We start from the raw sequence: 14,138 nt of genomic DNA on the forward strand, positions 1-14,138 counted from the left end.
CCCAATAAAATAAAAAATAAAAAAATAATAATTTCAGTTCTCTAAAACAATCGGCTTTCTTTGGTTTGTCTCTGTATTATTTTGCAGCCACATCCCACAAACAAGCCTTTTCAATCAGTGCATTAATCAATTTTATTTTAACGGTATTTTCTTTTGTCCACTCCACTACTTCGAACAACTTACAGCCAACACCAAGGATCATATAAAAATTATCAAGAGGTGCTCCTAATTACGCACCACAAAATCGAAAGTTAGTTGCTATAGAAACTGTACAAACCTTGCCGAATTTTACCGACATTGCATGAGCAAGTGAATTGACTTGACATGTTTTCCATTGCTGCTGGAAAACACGCCAACATGTTAAAAGTTTTAAATTCAACGTACTCAGTTAACATGTTAAGTCAATTGAGACTTGAAATGTCCATATACTGTACATGTTAAATTCAGCATGTTATATTTAACATGTTGTTGTTAAATGTTTAATAGTGGAGACGATGCTTTAAGCTCTGTTCAATTGCAGTTACTCGCACCACTATTTGAGCAGACACAGGATGTTCACTGCACGGAAAGTTAACAATTACTATGGATCCACGTTTTAAGGCTTCCACGCAATATGTAACACTTCGATATGGCAATGCACTGTCACCCAATGCTTCACTGACGAGCATTTTTGTCACAAAGAACTACAATTTTCACGTGTGACCGCTGCTCAACTTTACTTAACATCCATCTTGGAGCACGATTGCCAGAATACTAACGTTTGCGTGTGCGATAACTAGCCACCAATGCACCATATGCTATCTGGCAGTGGCATTCTGTAGAGTGTAACACAAATTTTCAAACATATATACCGGACTAACCATGTTGCCACCTGTTTTGAAGATATAACATAGTTGCCATGACTTTTGAAATGACCGTCGTGTATAGATATTAGTATTTTAGAGGCGGCTAATGAGAGGATAGATTTTATCAAAATTAATTTGCTTACCTTGCATCCACTACTAGCAGGGTGCGAAGTGATGGGGAGGATGCCAGGAATCGTCCTCCCTCCCTGGAGAATCTCATGCCCCCTGCTGAAAAGGTATAGTTTGGCAACAAACATTTCAAAGTGCGCATAAATCAAGTGCTCCTACCAGTCATATTGGAATTAAGTCATTTGTCATTAAACTCTTGAGTAAAGTTCTGCTCCTGTGAAGTACACTTTACTCTATATAGTGTAATATAGCATTGTTGTCTTCATATTGTATTAGCATATTTCAGGTCAATCTTAAAGTGTAAAATAGCCTATCTCTCTGTCACGTCTCTCATTATTGGACAGTGGTTGTGAAAGTATGATATGCTCTAAGCTCTAATGGAAGCGCTGTGGTTAGTCTGTTGTCACCCTATATTAATTTGTCTGTATCAGGAACGATATTTATCCCCTTCAACTGCATAATTTATAGTTTCTGTATTATATATGTTATTAATGCAGTACATAACTATTCTCATTTCTTCAAGTCGAGCGTGACCACGTTATGAGTCAGCCAACATTGCAAGTCATGAACAGTATTTTTATCAGTAATTAAAATATATAAAAAGAATTTGATTCACACTTTGACTACCAGATTGATTTTCTTCACTCCATCTACACCAGTCTACACTTTCATTTAAATGTGATAACATATGTTGAAAGAGAATATTTAGAGTTAGACGAATGACTATGATTTTATTATTCAGTAAGGAATGTCGGTATGGAACAAAAACTACAATATACTGCAAATTTTCAGTCTCCTGTATTGCAGTGTTGATTAGTATCTGCAGTTACCAGATGGTCTTTTTACCCCAACATCAGTGGCGTATGCAGGGTAGGCTCACAAGGCTGAAGCCTCCCCCTATTTTTTTTTTTTTTTTCTTTTCAAGAAATATTTTTAAATTATGTTTAAAGCATGAGGAAAGAATTGACCATTGGCATTGCAAGACGATACTGAAAGAAAAATATAGTTTATCTGTTTCTACTGGTAATGGCCAATGTTTAGAATAAGAAAATTTTTATATTTCTGCTGAAAGATTTGTCATAATATAATAATACATTATGCAACGAGCCTATAATGGTAGTAATTAAGACGCGAGTATGTTTGTTTATGAAACGAGTGCGAGTTTCATAATTTTCATACGAGCGTCTTAATTACCATTATAGGCAAGTTTCATACAACTTTTTATGCTCGACCATATTTCTAACTTGAAATTATTCAGAAGTATTCATGTTATTGTTATGTAAGTGAGGAGTGGAACTGACCTGAATTGTGAGATGTGCGCAGACGCGAAAGTATTGATTTTTTCCAAAACACGAATGTCATTGACCTTGATATAATCTAGAGAATAACATGAAGATTAGGCTTGATATAACCTGGAAATTGATTTAGAATTGAAAAACGAGATGACAAATTGAATTTATTTGAATATTATTTACAATTAACGCTAATTATTATAGTAACAGAACATAACCTTCTGCAACAGTATTGGATTTCCAGCCTCCGTGATTTTTCGCTAATTGTCTTTCGAGTGCATATCCGAGAATAATTGATACTTGCGGTTCTATAATGGTACAATCAGTACATAGGCGATTTTTTATTGGCTAAACAACTGAATTATAATAAATAGGTGTACTTTAATGAGGTGCATTAAAGGGCTACTACCAGGTGTATAATTACAGGCATCGGATTCTAGGGCAAATGCCTATTTTGTTTCTTTAGGAGAAAAGTAAAAATAATTATTAATATTTGTGTTTCATGGAAATTGAAAGGTATTCAAAGAGTTTTATAGTGCCCTAAAATGCCCTAAAACGGTTATTAGAGCCTAATTTGTTAATATTCGCCTAAAAATGCCTAACTCACTAAAGTTTCGCATTTTACTCTTACTTTTTATAATTTATACATGCATTCACTGCGAAATTTAAGGCATTTAAAAAGTGGAAAGTTTGCTTCACACCGGCCATGAAACCAATGATAAAGGAAACAAAATGTTTTGAATCTCACGACACTCGCAATAGATTTCACCGAATTTAACATGTTTGGAGGCATAAATGCCGACAAAGAACCAACCTTAGTTTTGAAGCAGGCAACAATCACAACATGTGCTGCTACCGATTCAGAGATATACTATACTATAAAAATGACTGTTTTCGGTCTGAAACCGATTAGCTGTACTGCCCTTCAGAGTGTCATAAAATCACATTTTTTGGAGAAAGAGTGTTTTTTGAAATATTTATGAAAAGTCGTAAAACTGCGAATTAGTAGGGTAAACCGTTACAAAATATTTAAAAGAATGGCCCTCCTAGTGTTAACACTACCAGGAAATGCAACAATAAGTGGAACTTTGAATTTTTGTCCAATTGAATCTCAATAACAACGGTTCATTTGAATGCTCGTTAACAGTTGCTCTTTCCCTCACCTTATTTGTGTTGAGAAGTTTTGAGCGGTAGGACGTTTTCCAGTGAAGTTTAACGCGATAATGCCGAAAAATATAAGTGCAAAATCTACATTGATCCGGGCAATGGCTAACAGAATATTCAGAATTCACTTATGATGGAAAAATAATATTCTGCAAGATTTCTAGCAAACAGGTATGTAACAATAGTTGAAATATATAAATTCTATTAATTTTAATGAGTAGGCCTATAATATTTATACATTGACTGAGCTATCCTGAGGTATAATTCTTTTTAAGACCACTACACTTTAACCTTTTAAATTCTGATAGTTAAAGTATTTGCAGGTCATTAAAATTTTGATTGTTCGAACCCACTAACTTTGTGATAGAAATACGGCAATACAACAATTAGGATTTTATTTTAATTCAGTTTACTTTACATTTTTAGATTTCGCAAGAAAAGAAGTGCCACCTAAAGCAGCATGTGCAAGGAGCGGCTCATAAGGCTAAAGCTCAGCAGAAAAATCAACTGCAACAAACTTTACTAACACAGCCTACTTCATCCAATCTCAGCAGCAATTTCTATGCTGATTTAAGCAGAGCGTTTGTTGCTGCTAACATTCCCTGGAATGCAATTGAAAATCCGGTTTTAAGACAGTTTTTACAAAAATACTGCAAACAAAATATCCCATCTGAGTCGACCCTAAGAAAAAATTACTTAGACAGAATATACAATGAAACTTTAGCTTCCATTCGGGAGGATATAGGTGATTCTTACATATGGGTCTCTGTGGATGAAACCTCAGATCCTATGAATAGGTATATAGCAAATATGGTAGTAGGAAAACTTAGTCCTGATGGACCTTCGATTCCACACCTCGTATGTGTTAAGGAACTTTCGAAAGTGAATAGCCAAGCCATTGCTTATTTTGTAAATAAAGGCCTACAGTCTTTATACTCAGGTAATATAGACGATTCTAAAGTTCTGTTGTTTTGTACTGATGCTGCCTCATACATGGTTGCTGCAGCTCCACTTCTTAAAACATTTTATCCTAACCTCATGCATGTAACCTGTCTAGCACATGGCCTTCACAGGGTTTCTGAAACAATCCGGAATGAATTTCCTCTTGTCAACTCGTTTATTTCTAACAAAAAAAAAAAGTTTTTGTAAAGCCCCATCCAGGATTTCAATATTCAGAGAGAACTTTCCAGATATCCCACTCCCACCTCAGCCGGTTGTTACACGATGGGGAACCTGGATTCAGTCAGTGGTGTATTATTCTAAGTATTTTAAAGAAGTGGTCACAGTTATTGATAAATTACCTGAAACTGATAGTGCAGCGTGTGTGAAAGCAGTGAAAGATTGTCTGAATGACTCACGAGTGAAAAACGATATTGCCTACATAACATCAAACTTTTCTTTCATACCTGCAAGCATTGAACAATTAGAACGTGAAAAACAATCTCTTTGTAGCCAAATAGCAATAGTAATGGAAGCTCAAGTGAACATACTGTGAATTTTATTAGTAACAACAATGTAATTTATTCGCCACAACAATAATTCCTTTCTACAATTCGCCTTAAACGCTCTCGTCAACAATTGGATTTTCACTTAACACAGTATTCGTTATAGCACTCCACCGACGACAATGACAATTTACTTGGACTAGTACGAACAACAATGAACTGTTAATCTTAACTGATATTTACAAGGCACTATTTACAAATCAGAACTATCAGTTCTCAGTTCACAGTTCTTCTAGCTCAGTCACTCGAGTTCACAGTATCTCGAACCACAGACCTCCAGAGACAGTTCACTGTACTCGAACTCAGGTCCCTCCAACTGCGGTCCACTGCACTCGAACTCAGGCCTTCGGATGCTGACGCAGATGCGGACGCACACTCGAGTCGAACTCCGGTACACAAGACTGGCTCGCTTGCTCTGGCTTTCTCACTGACTGGCTGACTAATCAACTGAAAACGCTGCTGTCGTTCCTTCGCGTCCTTAATTTATAACTACAGCGACGTAGCCTCGAAAGTTCCACGCGTCTCTAGAGATGGCACTCCAGAAAAATCCAGAGCCCTCTCCTCTCTACCAGCACCAGATGCGCGCGCACTCTCTCGCCGCGTTGGCCCTTTCCCCTCTTCGCCGCGCGCCATCCCAAAGTGCTCCGCGCGATCTTCTCTCTTGCGGGACGCTGGTCGTGAGTTAGAATCTCACGTCGCTGTCACATTGCTCCCTCCTTAGGACTGCTCGTCTCGGGCAGTCCCTTGGTAGGCTGCTAATCGGTCCAACGTTTGGGGTCCTCCGGCTGCTCCCTCCTTATGGTGGCGCCACCCCATCCTTGGCTTGGCTGGGCAGTGATACTTGTACTGCGTGGGCGCCGTCTTGCTTTTCCACTTGGCCCTCCAAGGAGAGCTCGCCGGCCACGGGTTGGTCTTCGGCGTCCATCAGGAACACTTCATCCCGACCAAGACGGAGTATACGGCGCCGGACGTCCACCGTCGCATCGAGTAACCGCATGGCGTCGAGTCCCAGGACGACGTCCTCGGTGATGTTGGCGACGAACACCCACATCTCCAGTTTCCTCTTCCCGGTCCAGGAAGACCTCTCTCTGGATGGGCAAGCTCTCGCCTGAAGCAGTCCGTAGCTCGTATTGGCGCAGCGGCGTCCTCCCAGGTAGGCCACGCACGACGTCTGGTCTGGCGATAGTGAGCATCGCCCCGGTGTCCACCAGTACTCTGCATGGACGGCCTCTTATCCGTCCTTCAGCAATCAGCCCATCGTCGCACCTTCTGTCGACCGGTTTCAGGACGAGTCGAGGGGACGGTGATGATGGCGCCGACGTGCTCCTCTTAGCATCGGCCCCCTCTCTCTCTCGACTGTTGCCAGGTCGGTCGCAACTCCTCCGCAGGTGCCCAGGTTCACCGCAGGACCAGCAGGTGGGCACCCGTCGTCTCCGTTGCTCATGCGACTGTTGGTTTCTCTCGGTGTCAGCCACCTCTCTCTCCTGCCAGTGGCCGGAGCGGTCGCAGTCCCTCCTTAGGTGTCCCGGTCTCCCGCAGGACCAGCAGGTGGGCGCCCGTCGTCTCCGCCGCTCCGTTGACTGCCGCTCGGGTGGCTTCGGTTGGCGCCCCCCAGCATCCGTCGCCTTGACGCTCCTGATCCAGTGCTGTGCTGAGACTCCTGCCGCCGACTTGGCTGCCTCCATCCTGAGGGCCGCCGCCAGAGCTGCATTGATGGTACGATGCTCTGCCAGGAGTAGCTGTTGTTTGATTTCGGGGTCTCGAACTCCGCTGCCGAAGGTGTAGGCCGCCTCTCCAGCGATGAAGTTAGGTGGTAGGCCCCTGAGGGCCTTATGGGCAAGTTGTTCCACCGCCATCGCGAATTCTTGCAGGGACTCGCCTGACTGTTGGACCCTCGTTTTCAGTTGGGTCCTGAATGCTGCCGCAAGTTGATGGTCACCATAATGTCCCTCCAGGGCCGCCATTATCTCAGCGGCTGTCCCATCTTCTGGAACGCTGTGAAGAATCTCCGATGCCTGTCCCTGAAGCACGGCCAGCAGCTGAGTAGTTTTCTCTGCCGGCGTCCACCCATTGTGCTCTGCGATGGCCTCGAACTGGCGACGGAATATCGCCCAAGACGTCGTACCGTCGAACTTCGGCGTCTTGACGTTCTAATGTCTGGCTAAAGGCGATGGTTCCCCAGGTCCACTATATGGAGTCCTCAACTCTGTGGCCGCTTCTTGCATGGCACGTCGAACCTCCTCGGCAACTATCTGTTTATGTTCTCTAGCCTGGCGATCCACCAACGCGACGATGTGCTTGTTTTCTACAGCATGTTGGTCCATCAGCACACACGTTTCCTCTTGACGACGTTCGAGATCGCGGATTTTGCCGTCGAAATGGTCTACCTCCTGTCTCAACTCGGCTACTGTCTCATTTATAGTTGTAAAATTCTGGTTTAGTTTATCCAAATCTGCCTTAAGTTCGTCTTTCACGATGGCGACAATTCCATCTACGTGGGCCGAAACGCTTTCAATTTGCGTAGTGACGTCATCTTTCACTCCGCTTATGTCGCCTTTCACTCCGCTTATGTCGCCTTTCACTTCACTTATGTCGCCTTTCACTTCACTTATGTCACTTTTCATCTCCGTTTTCACTTCACTTATATCGTTCTTAACCTCAGTGATATCGTTCTTCATTTCTGCTTTTACGTCGCTTATGTCCTTTTTCATTTCTGCTTTCATTTCCGAGATGGCTTGCAGGCTCTGCTGTAGGTTCTCCATTGTCGATAATGTCCCGATTCTGACACCAATGTGAATTTTATTAGTAACAACAATGTAATTTATTCGCCACAACAATAATTCCTTTCTACAATTCACCTTAAACGCTCTCGTCAACAATTGGATTTTCACTTAACACAGTATTCGTTATAGCACTCCACCGACGACAATGACAATTTACTTGGACTAGTACGAACAACAATGAACTGCTAATCTTAACTAATATTTACAAAGCACTATTTACAAATCAGAACTATCAGTTCTCAGTTCACAGTTCTTCTAGCTCAGTCACTCGAGTTCACAGTATCTCGAACCACAGACCTCCAGAGACAGTTCACTGCACTCGAACTCAGGCCTTCGGATGCTGACGCAGATGCGGACGCGCACTCTCTCTCCACTCTCTCGCCGCGTTGGCCCTTTCCCCTCTTCACCGCGCGCCATCCCAAAGTGCTCCGCGCGATCTTCTCTTTTGCAGGACGTGGGTCGTGAGTTCGAATCTCACGTCGCTGTCACAATACATTCGGCTTTGGGCGAAACTGGGAAAAAAAGTTAAAAATAAGTGGGACAACGTATTAAATAAGAATGTAGGATTTTCATTGTTGGAAAAAGTATCAAGAGTGATATCGGGGGAAAGTGTAAATGTTCCAGTAAGTATTGATGTTTCTATTGTACCTAATTAAAAACTTGCGCCTCTCACATCAGTTTCGGTTGTAAGAAGTTTTTCTGCTTTCAAAATGATTCTCAGTGACAAAAGGCAAAGGTTAACTGTGGAGAATTTAGAAAAAAATTCTGGTGGTGTACTGTGCAGATAATTATAATAAAGTCTGAGCATGGAACTGAATTTCAATAACTTAAAATGAGTAATCTTGATATCAATAATCATTATTTCATTAGTTTCAATATATTAAATTTGTGCAGCTCTGTTTATAAATATAATATAGTATTCTTTTTTAATGTTTAAACATACTTTTTTGTGCGTATTTTAGTGTATAACTAAAAATTTCAGTGAAAGAAATAAGTATGATACCTTGATGTGCCTAAAATGCCTATTTTCATTAAAATAGAGCCTAATTTTACAAATTTTGAGCTTATTTTAGGCGCCTAAAACTGCAATTTTTAGTGCCTAAAAATCCGATGTCTAATAATTACTATATTTCAGCATGGTTGAGCATAAAATTCTTTCAGCTAAGCTTACCTTATAACTCTCCATCCTCAGGCATGATCTCCAAAGCTAGCAGCTCACAGACCCATTGCCAGCTTGCAAACCGTACTGTGCCTTAACCATGATTAACCAACAGCTGACAGGATAGTAGGTCCAAAACAAAGTATTGTAATTTATAATAAACGGCGGTGTGTGTAGCGTAGTTGGTATAGTGCTGGCCTATGTATTTAAATGCGACAGGCTAATGTCAGTAGATTTACTGGCATATAAAATAACTCTTGTGTGACAAAATTCTGGCACACCGGCGATGCTTATATAACCTCTGCAGTTGCGAGCGTCATTAAATAAATCTTTTATTTAATTTTTTTTTTTTTTTTTTTTTCATAATAAACATACATTTGGTCACATGTTAATGAATCTAATGACATGAGAAGACACAAAATGTTCTCGTTATAAGAGTCATTTGGTAACTATTAGAATCCTAATTATGAAAGCTTCTGTAGAAACGAAATCAGACATATCTCATAAAGTATTTCATGCTTGCCTATCTAGTTCACTTGGAAATATAAAGAAACTTAATTCGAGATTGCATTCCTTGTTGTTAGAACAATTCACTTCAGAACCAGATGGTTCTTTTGCCACCCTCATACTTAAAATAGCCATATTTATTTTAAAGTTTGCAGATTATAACACCGTCCAAGCTGTAGTTACCTGCTACTAAGTTTGCTAAATGTTTGCTTACACATATCCAATATGAAGAAAACCCCCCAGAGTGTCCCTACTGTTTACATATGTATATTGTGGTTTTACTCCCAGCAGTGACAGACTTTTTTGAAGCATCATGTCATTCCGAAAGCATATTATTAGGAAATATAATTATATTTGTGTTGTTGACCTTGACATTAAGATTTTCTTTTACGTTTCACTTTTTGGTAAACAAAAACGACCATATTCTAGGACTTGAAAAGACTATTTTGAGAGTAACCTAAAAAAAATCATAATTGATTACAGTAGAACCTCGATAAATCCGAACTGATTGGAACCAGGGGTAGTTCAGATTATCAACTCTACTCAGACTTGGAAAACACATTGTACAGATGAGAAGGCGAGACCTGGCATGTGAGCTGTGCTAGAGGGGAAACAATGAGCTATCAGAAAGAGAGTTTGTTTCATGATGTTCATATTATACGAATCTATTAACACGGAAGTTCATCTCAGACTGAAATCTATTTTCTCCCTTCATACCCATTGGTGATATAGCCACAGCACATAATAAATGTCGCAGGACAGTCTTGACTCCTCTTCTGTACACTACTATAAATATAAAAAGATGGTAGAAATCATTGTCTTTCTTATTCTGCGTAACATCCTCTTTTATTTATACACCCCTGTGGGTAGAGAAGAGAGCTTCATTGAATCTTCTTTTCCAGTATTCTCTCGTTTCCTTTGCTTTTCAGTTTAATATGTATATTCGGTAGTTCAATCAGATTATTGAGGTTCTACTGTATTTGAAACTTTTAAGATACAAATTCTTAATTTCATTGTGTTTGTTCATCTGTCCAGTTACTCATTCATATGTTCATTTATTTATTTATGACGAGAGTTAATTACAACACTCGAGTAATAAGCGACCTATATAGCCCTGATTTGAATGGAACTTTTGGTCTGAGGTTGCTCTTGGGCGTGGGTTTGAATCCACTTAACTCAATTATCTGATTCTGTTTTCTCCAAGGTTTTCCCAACAATACGGCGAATGTCTGGTAATCCTACTAAAAATTCTCAGACTCATTTTGCCAAATGCTATTTTACTGTCACCAGTCTTACCAATGTTAGATAACGCCTTAGTTGATACAGCATTGTTAAATAACGGATTTGAAAAACAATCGGGTAATAAGTCCTTTAAGTGAGGAGATATTCCTTTATGGATCACAAAATGACGTTTTCCTATTTATTATCTTTTTGTTTATATAGAATGCACTTTCTTCTTTAGTTATCTCTAATAATGTTCTTCAACTTCAGCATACTGTATGTTACTTCACTGTTCCATCTCATTTACTCTTTGTCACTCGTTTTCTGAAACTTAAAAAAAATATATATAGTAGAACCTCTATTATCCATTCTAAGGAAGAGGATGAACTGAACGGTTAATCGAAAAAATCTGATAATCCGTACCATGAAATATTTTGTAATTTCCTCCATGATCTTGTATTTAACTTGCTATGTAGTGGATCAGAAGTTCACTAAATTAAGTCTGGTTGTCAACGGCGGGTTTTTAAGAGGCAAGGAAGCCCTTTGTAATGACTGTCTCAGGAAAGATAGGAATAAAGGAGGTCTCATGTTGTAGATTTACATACATTTTTACACTTTATCCTTGTTTTTTTATTAATTCGTGTAGTTGTAACTCCAATCTCGTACTCTGATGCGAGATGAGCCACAGTTTCTCTTTCTCAAACCATTCAATTATTTCCATTTTTTTGATACTTAGCACAACACGTTTTCTGTTAACACCTGTGGAAGACATTTTATATACAAGTTATATTATAGAAGGGCAAATTCGAACAGTAAGACAATGCTGTGTAACGATAAGGGCTTGTAATTACACTCTTTAGCAAAAACATATGCAGAATCCCAATAATATGATGTACAAAACAGTACTTCTTATGTTATTTATTTCTGAAGGAAAAAAAGAGCGAGAAATAGACAGTCGGATAATCTGCCAATCAGTTAATAGGGTGACGGATAATCGAGGTTCTACTGTATATATATTTGTAACATAAGAATCATTAAAAAAGTATTGATTTCAGGAAAATACCAGAGAAATGCATAATGATTGCACAATTTTCATCCCAAATTTTGGAAATAAATTACTATTAACTGAACATACGTCTTCAAAAATGTTTAAAAATGAGATTAAACAGAAGGAATATATTGCAGATTTTGAGGAATTTTTCACTGTGACTTAAAGATACTGAGATATCGTATCCTCAGAACTATACTGTCGTAACTCCCAAAACACTGTTTTGAGAAAATCAAGTTTAAAGATTTGAAACACACTTCAAAATTCAGAGTTTTAAGATAAACATCAGATTTTTTGTACACAGATATATATGTCAATGGGGCATCTAAAGGTGGAAATGTTAAGCTTTAATGTAAATAAATAAGCATGCAATAAACAATTAACTATAGTTACGACAGTTTATCTGTTGGTATGTTCTGGAAATGAATTACTTCAGTCATTCAATACTGTAGCAAATGCACAGAACCAAGTGGAGACACATTAGGGTTATAAGGAAGTGTTATTATAGTGACACTAGTTACAATTTAGATATTTTAAGCTTGAATATAGTAATAAACAATATCAAATAAAACGAATTAATAGTATTGGTATCATGAAAGATTCATTGACTGTGCCGTATCAAAAAAGAACTTAGATCAACGAATAGAATACAAAGAAATTGGTACACTTAATTATAATTACGTTGAACAAGAGCCTACTTAATGATACCTCTGATTGAGATTCTGGCTGATATGTTACATTTATTATCAGGCAGTACATGTATGTGTCAGAGGAAGAACAATTGTATACATCTGAAGCTAGCATCTACGTAGCTAGTCGGCGATGTATGCAATGAGGGGAAAGGAACTGGCTATACTACTCCATTATTTCCTGGCTTAGTTGACTCATGAGTGATGCCTTATTAGTATGACTTACGAGGTTCAAACCACTCTTCAGATTGCTGACTAAAGAACAAAGAAACAAAATGTAGCTACATTTTTCATCAAAGCTCACACTGCTCGTCCTCAACTGAATAACTTTTCTCATTGGAAATGTTACATCCTTTACTCAAGCTTTGCAGTGGTTTATAAAAATCATGGTACATTCTATCTGTATTACATTTCCATTACATAATTATGTAAGGTCTTTCTTCTTTTCAACCCATATACTCGTACAGGGTTTGATTGTGTAGGCAGCAGTAAATGTGAGGGTTCCAGTTGACGTTCTTCCCCTTTGATGGCACCTAATACCAATGAACTGAATTCCTCAGGTAATTTCATTCCATGTGACTGATTCACCCTTATCATTCACTGTATAGTTGCTACTCATTTTCTCTAATTTTCTGAAATCATGAAATTCATTGTAGTTCATCTCTCTCACCAGATACAGTGTTCCTGTTTACTTGGCACATTGTATGATTCCACTCCACTGTGTAGATACATACACTAGACCACTCTTTAAAGCTCTCTTTTGTTCTTCTATACAGGAATGCATAGAATAATCAACATCTTGTGTAGATCCTACAATTTGTTAAATATGCTTGTGTGATGAATTGTAGATTCTGATTGGTATCTACTACATAAAGATACATTATTGCCAGGAATTTGTTCTTGTTCTGTGCCAAACAATATCACTGTAAAATACAATATCCTGAAGTATGTGGGAACTTCTGTGAGTTGGATCAATTTCTTTTATGGTATTTATAAGCAGTGTGCACTGTGTTGAGCTGTATCATCCAGTTCCCAAAGGTTCTTTGTGATGGCAAGTTTTCTATATCAATATTCATCCAATGCTGGTTTGAGTTAAAGGTTGAAACATTCCATTCTTCCGCCTTTTCTGTTATACTAATGCAACATTAACTGGAAGAAATGTGTAGTATTAACGATCCCCTGCTTAGAAATACACGTTTATAATCTCGACTGACATTGCTCTATCTATTTCACTGAATTCACAATCGTAAACAAACACAAACAACTTTTTGGTGAGCAAATGAATACAAGAGTGAAATCGGATAGCTGTAAGTCAACTGTACCTATAGTGAATATGTTTTTAATGCTAACAGAAAAACTGTCGTATCTCAAGTTACTACAGTCAACGTTATAAATGTTCAACAGGAAGACTGTCATAATGGAGTTACAACAGTTTATCAGTATGTATCTTACAAATTCACGAAAACTAAAAACTGTTGTTTGTGTCATAACAGTGACATAGCATGGATTACTGTTATGACACTTCGTCTGTTCGATAGAAGATGAAATGGTAGTTTTTAATATACACTTATCTCAAAATTCAATTTTCGGGAGTTACGACTGTATAGTTCTGAGTGTACAATATGATGGTTTTAAGTACACATAATTTATACAGTAGGAGTGGTGTATCTTCTTCATTAACCAAATTTAATGGTTAAAAATCTTTAAAAATATTACATGACACTTAATTCACAGCAATCTCTCCTCCCGTTAAAGATTTGTTTGTAGATGTAATACTCTAACATATTATTTTTAAC

The 14,138-nt window shown here is 38.5% G+C and overlaps 1 protein-coding gene across 4 annotated transcripts in view; it reads left to right on the top strand.

Moving 5' to 3' along the window:
- Klp3A (kinesin-like protein 3A) overlaps positions 1-14,138 on the top strand; it is a 177,403-nt gene that overhangs the window by 60,017 nt on the left and 103,248 nt on the right. The window lies entirely within an intron of this gene.

The sequence above is a fragment of the Periplaneta americana genome, chromosome 8 (assembly GCF_040183065.1).
Source record: "Periplaneta americana isolate PAMFEO1 chromosome 8, P.americana_PAMFEO1_priV1, whole genome shotgun sequence".
Classification (NCBI taxonomy): domain Eukaryota; kingdom Metazoa; phylum Arthropoda; class Insecta; order Blattodea; family Blattidae; genus Periplaneta; species Periplaneta americana.